Source organism: Bufo bufo, chromosome 3 (genome assembly GCF_905171765.1).
Source record: "Bufo bufo chromosome 3, aBufBuf1.1, whole genome shotgun sequence".
NCBI classification, from domain to species: domain Eukaryota; kingdom Metazoa; phylum Chordata; class Amphibia; order Anura; family Bufonidae; genus Bufo; species Bufo bufo.
In genome coordinates, this window is record NC_053391.1 from 166,590,044 (window position 1) to 166,603,069 (window position 13,026).

The 13,026-nt window shown below is 44.1% G+C and overlaps 1 long non-coding RNA gene across 1 annotated transcript; it reads right to left on the reverse strand.

The window, feature by feature from the left end:
- Positions 1-832: 832 nt before the first annotated feature.
- On the reverse strand, positions 833-12,799 carry LOC120993285. The gene is made up of 4 exons (XR_005777193.1): positions 12,789-12,799; positions 3,568-3,570; positions 1,093-1,134; positions 833-962 (listed from the first exon to the last, which is right to left on the reverse strand). It is a non-coding gene; the product is annotated as an uncharacterized LOC120993285 (long non-coding RNA).
- Positions 12,800-13,026: the final 227 nt, after the last annotated feature.

Here is a 13,026-nt window from a genome sequence, read left to right on the forward strand (position 1 = left end):
AACTAGTTGCTTAAAAAAAAAATATATATATAAGACTTCTACTGTAGATAACTTTGATACCTAGTGTACAACCATACACATGACAGTTGCCCCAACACACCCAGCTCTGCTACATCCATACACAGTGTGCTGGGGCAGCTGTCATGTGTATGTACACTAGGTATCAAAGTTACCTACAGTAGAAGTCTTATGTTTGTTTTTTTTGTTTTTAGTTTTTTTTAAAGTAACAGGTAATACAGTCATAGCTGTTTGGGTAAATGCCTTGCCTCTGATGTGAAAGGTCGAGAGTTCAAATCCCAGGAGAAACTTTTCTGAAAGACATGTTAAATGAGATTTAAATACAAGGGTCTCATAGCTCAGAGCGTATGCCTCAGCCTGTCAGCTCTGCAGGGATAGACAGGACATGCTGTCGGGTGCCGGGTGTCAGGCCCCCTGTCAGCCCGGGCCCCGAAGCAGTCGCTTCCTCGGTAGTTACGCCACTGGTGCTGCCTGCTCATCCCGTGCATTTATGAAACAGTCTGCCTCCTGCAGAGTCCGCACTGTACGAGAGGCAGGGACAGGGAGATAGCAGTGGCTGTGAAGGGAAAAGTTCCAGAGCACACAATGACAGCCCCAGAGCCTTTCTGATGCCTGGCCAACTGTCCTGTATGGTGCCACAGCGCCAGCCCAGCCTGCAGACCTGGGGTCCACATTATAGCACCACTAAATTTACATTTATGTATTATCAAAAAGCATCATACATAACTAAAAAACTAAACTTTTTTTACTGTCCCTTTAAGCAAAAGCCAGAATATAATAAAATACAAAAACAGACATTAAACTTAACTACATTTATAATAAAACAATTTACTTACAAAATAATCTATTCAGTCATCTGCTGTGCTGTCCTCTGCTTGCTACCGCGGATTCTTTCCCCTCCTTTCTATCTCTCCTCAGTACGCAGGTGCACTGTTATGGGGGATCTGTGTATGACACACTGTTATGGGGGCATCTGTGGATGACACTGTTATGGACATCTGTGGATGAAACTGTTATGGGCATCTGTGGATGACAAGGTTATAGGCATCTATGGATTACACTGTTATGGAGGACCTGTGGATGACACATTGTTATGGGGGATCTGTGGATGACATACTGTTATGGGGGATCTGTGGATGACACACTGTTATGGGGGTATCTGTGTATGACGCACTGTTATGGGGGCATCTGTGGATGACTCTGTTAGAGGGGATCTGTGGATGACACTGTTATAGAGGACCTGTGGATGACACACTGTTATGAAGGATTTGTGGATGACGTACTCTTATGGGGAATAGGTGGATGGCACACTGTTATGGGGACATCTGTGTATGATTCACTGGTAATGGGGCATCTGTGGATGACACTGTTATGGGGGATCTGTGGATGACACTGTTATGGTGGGATCTGTGGATGACACTATTATTAAGGGGATCTATGGATGAGGTATTGTTTGGAATTGCAAATAAACTCCATTAACTTGAATGAGGCATGGCTGCATTATTAGACACTGCCTGTGGATGACACATATATAGCATAAGATGCTATGTGTCATCATGACACATAGCATCTTATGCTACATATGTGAAGTCATCCACAGGCAGTGTCTAGTAAAGCAGTCATGCCTCATTCAAGTTAATGGAGTTTATATGTAATTCCAAACAATAGCTATGGACTGGCCCATTTTTTATTTAATTTTTTTTGTAAAAAGCAGGTTTATTTTCTAGAAGAGCTGACAGGTTCACTTTAATGGAAAACAGAAACTGGCCATGGGTTCTCATTCTCAGACACTTCCCCAGTGTCCGCCCCTGAGCATAACTGTTCGGAAAGGGATTTATTTTTTTATTCCTTTGCTGCAGATTTTATCTCAGCCTCCAATAAATCGCCCATAAAGATGTTGGCTTAATGACATACTCACTCTCACAGTACTGTTGTACTTGCGTAGCAGCCAGGCCAGACGGACGGCAGCGTAACGTCAAGTCACTCACTGTGTCACGCGCCTGCTCCTCCCACTTTATTAATGGAGCAGGTGCGTGACGAAGTGAGTGACGTTACACTTACGCTGCCGCCCCGCAGAAGGAGCCTCTCATAGGGCCCCCTAGTGGCCGCGGGTCCTCGGTCCATGCCCGAATGGTCAGTCCGCCCCTGGGCCTGAGTGTATTTCTGGAGTGAAATAATATTACAGGTTATTAATATTATACAGGTTATCCAGGGAGTTATTCTGACTGCCTGATTGAAGTTAGGACAGATTTTTTCCCCCCTCAAATTAGGAAAATTGGCTTCTACCTTACAGGTTTTTGCCTTCCTCTGGATCAACTTGCAGGATAACAGGCTGAACTGGATGGACATATATCTTTTTTCAGCCTAAAAAACTATGTTTTTACACATTACTGCTTTTTCATAATATTGTATCTATTGACATGCTTGTGTCCCCACATAATACTTATCTGGGAAAAAGACATGCAAGCAAATATTGTTTTCCAAAAAGAAGGGAAACTGAGAAAGGAAAACATAACTAGTTCTTTCTGGGTAAGCATCCATTAACAGAGCTGAGCAAAGAAATGTTGCTTGGCTGATTGAGAGATCTTGGTTGGGATACTATTTCTATTATACTTATGGAGAGCGCCGATGAGTAATATACAGTAGGAATAAATCATGCATCAATAAGTTTGCTTTTATTTTACAAAATCTAAAGTTATCCAGAATGTTTCATATATTTATAATTTACAGTCACTTGTGGAAAGGACGATTAGGTAATTTATTGACCTTCGGCAATATAAGTATGTAGAGCATGCATATGGTCATTTGCGCAAGGGACTCAGAGGGACTCCCAGCCTCCTTCTCTACTGCATACTGCCACGATGTGTCGGGGTCATCTGCCTGGTCTTCCTCATCGTTCTCCAGCTCCTCCTGCTCCTCTCATATCACTTTGTGCATATAAGCCACCCATTTCTATATATATTGCTTGTGCATGAATGTCCTCCTCCTTATCCTCATCCTCCTCCGCCAGTTCACCCGCCACAGGGCTCAGGTGGCCATGAGGTGTAGGTGCCATGTCTCCTGTCCCCTGGCCAGACAGATTTATTACCATCTGCTCCAGGACATGAAGAAGTGGTATGACGTCATTCATCCCGTAGTCCTGGCGACTGACAAATAAAATGGCCTCCTCAAAGGACCTGAGCAAATGGCACTTGTCACATATGAGCTGCCACTGGTTAACCTGGAAGTTACACCGGGGAGTAGACCTGTCCGTCTGCAACATTAAGAAATTGTTTACCGCCTAATGGAATTACTTATGTATAAAACAATGTGGACACCCCAATAGCAGTATTATGAGACCTCTATTTCACCTCCAGCCCTAATGGAATTACTTATCTATAACATAAGATGTAAAGGCAAATATGAAAAAATAGAGCACTATTTCACCCCAATTACAGAATTAAGGCCTAATGGAATTACTTATCTATAAAACAATGTGGACACCCCAATAGCAGGAGTATCAGACCGCTATTTCACCCCAATTACAGAATCAAGGCCTAATGAAATTACTTACTGTCAGGAATATGGATAAATATTTACTGACAGCCATGTCCCCACACCCACCATTTGCTGAAAAATAGCAGAGGTAGTGAACTCCACAGGAGGGCCCTGCTTCAAAGCCGCAGCCATATAGCAAAAAACTCCTAGCAGGCCACATTTGGTTAGATTTCACACCTCCATACAGACAGCACAGATCCTGCAGGAAAACCTCCCTGCAGGGGGTCTAAGCCATTCCCCAGTTCAATCGAATCCAGCAGACAGTATGGAACCAGCGATTTGTAAGGAATTATGAATCGCCCAGCCATCGCAGGCGCAAACTAGATAGGCGTCCCGGTGGCCACGATGAACATGTCCATTGTCTTAGTTTGATGGTGGGATGCCAGGGAAGGGAGATATACATATCTCCCCACAGAAACACAATAGCGGCACCATATTTGGACTCTAGTTGTAGCAGGAACCCAGGCGGATCAATATGGCACTGAACCACCTCCCTACGACATTCTGGTCTGGAGCTATGAATCTTAAAGGGTTTTGTGGGTCATTTAATGCCAGCCCAGAAGAGGGGGGAGTGGACCCTTCCTAGAGGAGGGGCCGGCTGCAGGTTAAAAGGCTTGTGCCAGCAAGCAGGCGGGTCTTTTTCTCAAAGGGTGTCACATCATGCAAATGTGTTTGGAGAGACCTGGAAACCAGCTGACATCACTGCCCTCCATGTGAATACAGCAAAGCAATATTTATCTACCCGGTAACTGACTTGTGCTCTGTGTAATCCTCTTTGTACCATATTACCTGTATTTGTAACCACAGACCACTGCATATATTCTTAGTGTATATTGTGTTATATCTAGTGTGCCCTTAAGGCGATTAAATATACAATTTAATCTTGTGCTATCTTGTATCTCGATCACGAATCCCCACATCTGTGTTTCGGACTAGTTATAAGCTACCACGGGTTGTTTTCTCAATTCTATATAGTCCAGTTAGCAGACCGGGCTTATATCAAATGAGAAGCTGGTGGCAGATTACCCGGGCTAAGACAGCGCTGTTTTCACTTCAGCAGTAAAAAGGCTCTCTCAGCTTGTTGCCTCTCTGTGCCCGCATGGACAGGAGGTGTCTGTGTAAACTGTACCAAGCTGACCTTACCTGCTCCTCCAGGAGGGTGTAACATCACGCTTTGGTAACCAGGGACCATACCGCGTCTCCTGAGCTTGACGTAGTTGACGTCAAGCGGGCACGAGGGGTGGTATCTGTCACACTTACCTATGAAACAATGTGGACACCTCAATAGCAGTAGTATGAGACTGCTATTTCACCACAATTACATAATCAAGGCCTAATGGAATTACTTATCTATAGCACAAGGTGTAAAACCAAATACTTGAAAAAACAGAGCGCTAGTTCACCCCAATTACAGAGTCAAGGCCTTATAGAATTACTTACCAATAACAGAAATTATAACACCAAATATGTGAAAAATAGAGCGCTATTTCACCCCAATTACAGAATCAAGGTCTAATGGAATAACTTATGTATAAAACAAGGTGTAAAACAAAATACGTGAAAGTAGTATTAGACAGCTTTTTCACACCAATTAGTGCATGAGGGTGTAATACAATTGCTTATCTATTAGCCAAGGGGGACACTGTTCAATTAGTCCCTGTACTCTTCCTATGCTCTCCCTATGTTCTCCATATAGTGTGGATAAAGCCTCTGATCTCTCTCTGATCTCCCTACCCTGTCCCTGCTCTGTCCCTGAACTCTTCCTATCCAATTTTTTTTTACAAATAAAGGCTTTCTTAATCACTGTCCCTAGCGCCTGTCATGTGTCTCCCTGCACTAAGTTCACAGTAAAATGGCAGAGACCGGGCAGGATGAGGCATTTTATAGGGCTGTGACATCACAGAGGTTGGCTATCTGTTGATTGGCTGGCTGCATGGCATTATGGGTGATCCCTCATTCCCGGGCTTCTTACTTTTACTTTGTAACATGCGCAGCAGCCATTTTAGAAAAAAAATCTGATTTGCTACCACAAGGCGCGAGGAAAGTCGGATTTGTGACCAATAGAATTTTTCCTGAAATTCTGATAGAATTCTACTTTGTTAACTTCGATTTGCTCAACACTAATAATAATGTCAAAATGTATACCAGGTCAACTTAAAGTGAACCAATTCCTTCAATGTACAATCTAACCCATGCAAAACCCCTAATACATACATTTTAGTGACACAAGTTCAGTACCTAAACTTTAAAGTACACTTTAATAAAACGTATAGGAAATGGTCAAAAAATAATATTTGTTTTTCACTTTTTTTTTCTTCACTTTTTCATGCAAAATAGGCATACTTTCACGTCTTAGACTCCTGAAACCCATACAGCGCTGTATATGGGAGTATGGACTATACCCCTGCTGCCATGCTATAAGCAATGTGCTGTACAGACAGGAAGAGCTGCATAGAACATCACTGTTCCTGTCTGTACCAGCGCTGCATGCTATATCCTGGCATACAAGTGCTATATCAAGCTTTAGCAGAGGGAGCACAGGCAGCAGGAGCAATGTTTTATGTCAGCTACTGCCCTGCGTTTGCTCAACTCGGCTAACTAGCAGAACCGAGCTTTGCTAAATCCTGACACAGTACTTGTATGCCAGGCTTTAGCGAGCAGCGCTTGTACAGACAGGAAAAGTGCTGTGCTACGCAGTTCCTGCCTGCACACTGCTTATAGCATGGCAGCAGGGGGATAATCCATAATCCCATACACAGTGCTGTATGGGTGGACAGATTCTAAAGCTCAAAAAGGCACTTGAACTTCAAGTGCCTATTTCACATTAAAAAGTACAAAAATAAAATATGTGAGATAACAGTAAGTGGTCTTGCCATGCAAGAACACTTAATAAATAAATTTAAAAGTGAATTATAAATATTGTTTTTTTGACCGTTTCCTAAAATATTGAATAAAGTGTACTTAAAAGTTTAGGTACACGTAGGCTAAAATGAACCCTCAATATAGCCCAATTACCTGCCATCATAGTCTACCTCTTTAAGACCAGCCTTTTTTAATGGAAGATATTTGCTAAATATTTAACTACTGTATCTTCATCTTCGTTTATCTGTTAATACACCAACCCAGAGAATTACATTAGAAGTCAATGCAACTGCAACCATCACATGATAACATATCAATTGTGTTTACCAAGTAGCAAATGTTCCTGCAAATGTCAAAGCCATCCTATGTTAATATAATGTGTATGTGCGTTATTCCATAAATCTCAACTTAATGTGCTTAATGAATATGTACAAATGTCAAGCTAGAACTTGTATCTGACAAGGCTTTTTCCTCTTTTTTTTTTTTTATTCTGCTCAGGAGAGATTGTTCATGTTCATCATTTCTGCATCAGATAAACCAGTTGAATACTGCCTATTAAGTTTTTCAAGGTGCTTCAGCAAATGGACTAATGGAAAATGAATGCACTAATGCTTAGTGCCTGTAATAAATGATCTCTTATAAAGCAAGTCTTTCACTAAATTGGAATGCATTCACTGTTTAAACAGGAATCTCTTGGAGCTAAATGCCATCTGGTGACAAAGTTTTTCCAGAAACCATAAAAAACAGAAGCAGAAAGTTTCAGTTTAGGGTGAGAGATGTTTCTAAAGTAAAAATGATTGTGAACATGATACAAAAAAAAAAAAACATGCATAGTGTATCTTAAAGCGAACCTTTCACCTAAATTTCACTTAATAAACTATCAAAAGTACCTTATAGATCATCCTCATTGTGTTAGCACACTGTCTTGTCCCGCTTTTCTGTCATGTATATGCATGGAAAAATCGCTTTATAAAGTACTCTTCTCCAGCTCCACAAGTCACGGTAGAAGTCAAGGAGGTAGCCCTTCCCTCAAACGCGATCCTGTAACTGAATCGCGCATGCGCCGTCCCCGATGCTTGCCTGTCTTCTCTTCCTCAAGCGCGATTCAGTTACAGGATCGCGCTTTAGTCCGACAGCGCATGCGCCGCCTGTACAAGCGCGGTCCCGGCGACTGAGCCGGGTGACAATTACACTGCTTAAAGGCGGGGTTAGGGCAGGGGAGTTACAGCCTGGAGTGAGGGAAGGGCTACCTCCTTGACTTCTACCGTGACTTGTGGAGCTGGAGAAGAGTACTTTATAAAGCGATTTTTCCATGCATATACATGACAGAAAAGTGGGACAAGACTGTGTGCTAACACAATGAGGATGATCTATAAAGGTATTTTTGATAGTTTATTAAGTGAAATCCAGGTGAAAGGTTCGCTTTAAATTAAATAGTTAAATATTACTTAAAATGTGGTTGTTTCCATTACATGATTAAAGCCTATCTGTTAATTCAGGTGACTTTTCAGAATAAGCTATCATATGTGTGTGCATGAGAAACAGCACTATATTTGACCATGAAATGATTTGCAAGCTGCATGCATTATTAGTTTCCCACATTGCAGGCTCCATGCCTAATTGTCAGTTTTCCCTGAGTTTGTGGGTAGAGACTAGCTTTGATGATATCACATGCACACAGAGAAGAGGAAATCCTGTTCCCCTATCTCCCTGTAGATCACACTCACAAGTGGCAGCAGTATAAAATACAGTACATTATATAGCAGTATGAACAGTGTTGCTGCAAATCTGGCACTGGGGTGAAATAGAAAAGTAGAGGCAGTGACATCTCTTTGTGTCTGTGCCTCTGTCTCCCTCCAGTAACTCATCCCCTCTCCATCTTTATAGACTTAGTCAGGTCCATAAATATTGGGACATCAACACAATTCTAACATTTTTGGCTCTATACACCACCACAATGGATATGAAATGAAACAAACAAGACTGCAGACTGTCAGCTTTAATTTGAGGGTATTTACATGCAAATCAGGTGAATGGTGTAGGAATTACAACAGTTTGCATATGTGCCTCCGACTTGTTAAGGGACCAAAAGTAATGGGACAATTGGCTTCTCAGCTGTTCTAGGGCTAGGTGTGTGTTATTCCCTCATTATCCCAATTTCAATGAGCAGATAAAAGGTCCAGAGTTCATTTCAAGTGTGCTATTTGCATTTGGAATCTGTTGCTGTCAACTCTCAAGATGAGATCCAAAGAGCTGTCACTATCAGTGAAGCAAGCCATCATTAGGCTGAAAGAACACAACAAACTCATCAGAGAGATAGCAAAAACATTAGGCGTGGCCAAAACAACTGTTTGGAACATTCTTAAAAAGAAGGAACGCACCGGTGAGCTCAGCAACACCAAAAGACCCGGAAGACCACGGAAAACAACTGTGGTGAATGAACGAAGAATTCTTTCCCTGGTGAAGAAAACACCTTTCACAACAGTTGGCCATATCAGGTAGGTGTATGTGTGTCAAAGTCAACAATGAAGAGAAGACTTCACCAGAGTGAATACAGAGGGTTCACCACAAGATATAAACCATTGGTGAGCCTCAAAAACAGGAAGGCCAGATTAGAGTTTGCCAAACAACATCTAAAAAAGCCTTCACAGTTCTGGAACAACATCCTATGGACAGATGAGACCAAGATCAACTTGTACCAGAGTGATGGGAAGAGAAGAGTATGGAGAAGGAAAGGAAATGCTCATGATCCTAAGCATACTACCTTATCAGTGAAGCATGGTGGTGGTAGTGTCATGGCGTGGGCATGTATGGCTGCCAATGGAACTGGTTCTCTTGTATTTATTGATGATTTGACTGCTGACAAAAGCAGTAGGATGAATTCTGAAGTGTTTCCGGCAATATTATCTACTTATATTTAGCCAAATGCTTCAGAACTCATTGGACGGTGCTTCACAGTGCAGATGGACAATGACCCAAAGCATACTGCAAAAGCAACCAAAGAGTTTTTTAAGGGAAAGAAGTGGAATGTTATGCAATGGCCAAGTCAATCACCTGACCTGAATCCGATTGAGCATGCATTTCACTTGCTAACGACAAAACTGAAGGGAAAATGCCCCAAGAACAAGCAGGAACTGAAGACAGTTGCAGTAGAGGCCTGGCAGAGCATCACCATGGATGAAACCCAGTGTCTGGTGATGTCTATGCGTTCTAGACTTAAGGCTGTAATTGACTGTAAAGGATTTGCAACCAAGTATTAAAAAGTGAAAGTTTGATTTATGATTATTATTATGTCCCATTACTTTTGGTCCCTTAACAAGTGGGAGGCACATATGCAAACTGTTGTAATTCCTACACCGTTTACCTGATTTGGATGCAAATACTCTGCAGTTAAAGCACATATTGTTTTTTTCATTTCAAATCCATTGTGGTGGTTTATAGAGCCAAAAATGTTAGAATTGTGTCGATGTCCCAATATTTATGGACCTGACTGTGTATAGACAGCATATAACCTGAACCCTCAGTGCGTTTATAATCTGCTTGGTCTCCTAAAGTGAATTTTTGCTTTGAATTTAGGGTGAATGGGGAGGATAGGGGGAGAAGACATGTTTCATAAATGGAGAAAGATGCATTTCTCTCTCTTAAGATTTATTACATTGTTTCTTATATTCACAAAGCATTTGTCAGAGAGAGATGGAAGGTCCTTAAAAATGATTTTAGGGAACTAGGAGATAAGCTTAAGTCCATGGCCTCCAAGGTAGTATTTTCAGAAATACTATCAGTGCGACGAGCGTCACCAGAGAGACAATGGGAGTGTAAGATCCTCACCTGCTTTGCACTCCAGGGGAACCAAGAGGGGTCCTCGTGGAGTTGCGGGACAGGTTATGCGTGTCTCTGATGCACCAGCGCTGACCCCTTTGCAAACCAGTGCGGGGATGCGTTCGCGTGGACATCGGAGGGGAGGACCGTCGGAGTCCCGGGGACAGAGTGGCCAGGCGAGTGACAAGACGCCGCGGCCAGGGTTGTCTCCGGTGTCTCCTGCGACTTCCGTTTCCGCATCTGGGTCCACGCGCTCGCATACTCGCGCTGAGTCAATCATGCGTCCGTGCGTACGCACGAGGGCAGGTTCGCAAAGGGATACACGGTCGCGAGTACGCGCTTCTTATGCGCTTCGTCGACCAGTGGCGCATAATATACTGACTCACAAGAGCAAAGTGGATTAGGGAGCCAGCCATGGGTTAATCAACTTGTGATTGCCTTAGGCCATGTACTCAGGTGCAGGGCAATTTGTTCACCTATGGTAGTGGACACTTGGCACCCTGGGATTGGTCAGCAGGCATTTAAAAGGAGGTCTCTCAGGGTGATCAGTGCCCACTGTTATTTTCCCTCAACCAGGTATAGGTCACAACTGCTAGTGACTGAAGACTGCCAGGAACTTTGTCCTTTGCAACGGACCCAAGATCTGGAGTGACTCGACTGCCAAGTGCACAGCATCATTCAGCACAGGTTGGGACTATTCCTGGAATCTCCTTGCCTGGTTTTTGTTATTATTCCTTGTTACCAGCAAGTGTCCTGGACGTTTATGTTTCTGGTGAATAAACACCTTTTTGCTTTCATCACTGGTCTGTTTGTTGGTGCCTTGCATTACAGAACAGTGGGCCCAACTAACAGTTGCCATGGACAATATCCAGCAGCAGCTGAGTGAATTAACGGGAGCCGTTAACCTGCTGTTCCAACGACGCCCAAATATACCAGCAGCCGCTGCAGCGCAAATCCAAGAGCAACTGACAACTGTGATGGAGGAGGTTCATCAGCTTACCCAGGGAGCCTCAGCACTATCCATCACTATCGCAAGGCATCAAACAGAACCTAAGATCCCTCTGCCTGACCCCTTCACAGGAGAGCGACAGGAGTTCTTAAACTTCAGGGACTCCTGTCTCCTTTATTTCCAGTTGCGTCCGATGGCTTCTGGCACTCTCAGGCAGAGAATTGGGATTGTAATGTCACTGCTACGTGGAGACCCCCAACGTTGGGCATTTAATTTGCCTCAAGACCATTCAGCTTTTTCGTCAGTGGACGCCTTCTTCGAGGCTATGGCTGTGATTTACGATGACCCGGATCGTACTCGCACCGCAGAGACCAATCTTGAGCATATTCAACAAGGCCGCCGTCCAGCTGAAGAATACGCTGCAGAATTCAGGCGATGGGCAGCTTTCACCACCTGGGGCGACGCAGCCCTACGCCATCGCTTCCGTTTGGGACTTTCGGATGCGGTCCGGGATCTTCTTTTGGCCTTGCCTACCCCCTTCTCGTTGGAAATGGCTATCTCTCAGGCAATCGATGCCGACAGGCGAATCCGTGAGAGGCGAGTGGAACGGTCGTCTCGGTTTTCATCCTCTCGACCACATCCAGGGCCTCTTAAATCGGCCGAAGAGCCAATGGAGGTTGGATCCTCCCATCTCACACAGGCAGAACGAGCTCGTCGCCAACAGAAAGGCCTGTGCCTATTTTGCGGAAAGTCTGGACACCTCGTTAAAACCTGTCCCCTCCTGCCGGCGGGAAACGAATGAACCTAGGGGGCATAGAGGAGAACCCCCTAGGTGCTATTATCCCTCCTCCAAGCCGGGTGATGGTATCCATATCCTTACGGTGGCAAGACAAGGTCCATGAGTTTTCAGCACTAATCGATTATGGGGCCGCTGGGAATTTTGTGGACTCAACCTTGGTTCGTCGACTTGGCATCCCGTTGATCCAGCCGAAAACCACCATGTCAGTGACCGCGATTGATGGTTCCCCTCTTCAAGATGGTCGTGCAGTGTGGATGACTCCGGGAATACAGGTAACGGTGGGGGCTGATCATCAGGAGACCTTAAGCCTTTTTGTCCTTGACATGCCATCCACTCCCGTGATTTTGGGTCTCCCTTGGTTAAGGCTCCATAATCCAGTAGTGGACTGGCGCTCGGGTCTTATTTGTCAGTGGAGTACGGAATGCCTTACTAAGTGCATTCGTCCCGACCTGTCACTAGCCTCCATGGAAGTATTAAGTACTTTACCACAGCAGTATCATAATTTCCGAGATGTGTTCAGTCCTCAGGGGGCTGATGTGTTACCTCCCCACAGGTCATATGATTGTCCTATAGACCTGTTGCCAGGTACCATGCCACCACGAGGGCATCTTTATAATCTCACTGGGCCTGAGGTTCAGGCTCAGCGGGAGTATATTAAAGAGAACCTTGAGAAGAATTTCATTCGTCCATCCACTTCCCCTGCTGGAGCTGGATTCTTCTTTGTGGAGAAGAAGGATGGAGGCTTGAGACCTTGCATCGATTATCGTGCCCTTAATCGGATTACGGTGAAGAATCGGTATCCACTGCCTCTGATTGATGATCTGTTTTCTCAGGTGGCAGGGGCCCGAGTCTTCACCAAACTTGATTTAAGGGGTGCTTATAATTTAGTTCGCATTAGAGAGGGTGACGAATGGAAGACCGCATTTAATACCAGAGGCGGGCATTACGAGTATCTCGTGATGCCTTTCGGTCTCTGTAATGCTCCCGCGGTCTTCCAGGAGTTCATCAACGATGTTCTCAGAGATTTCTTGGATAGATGTGT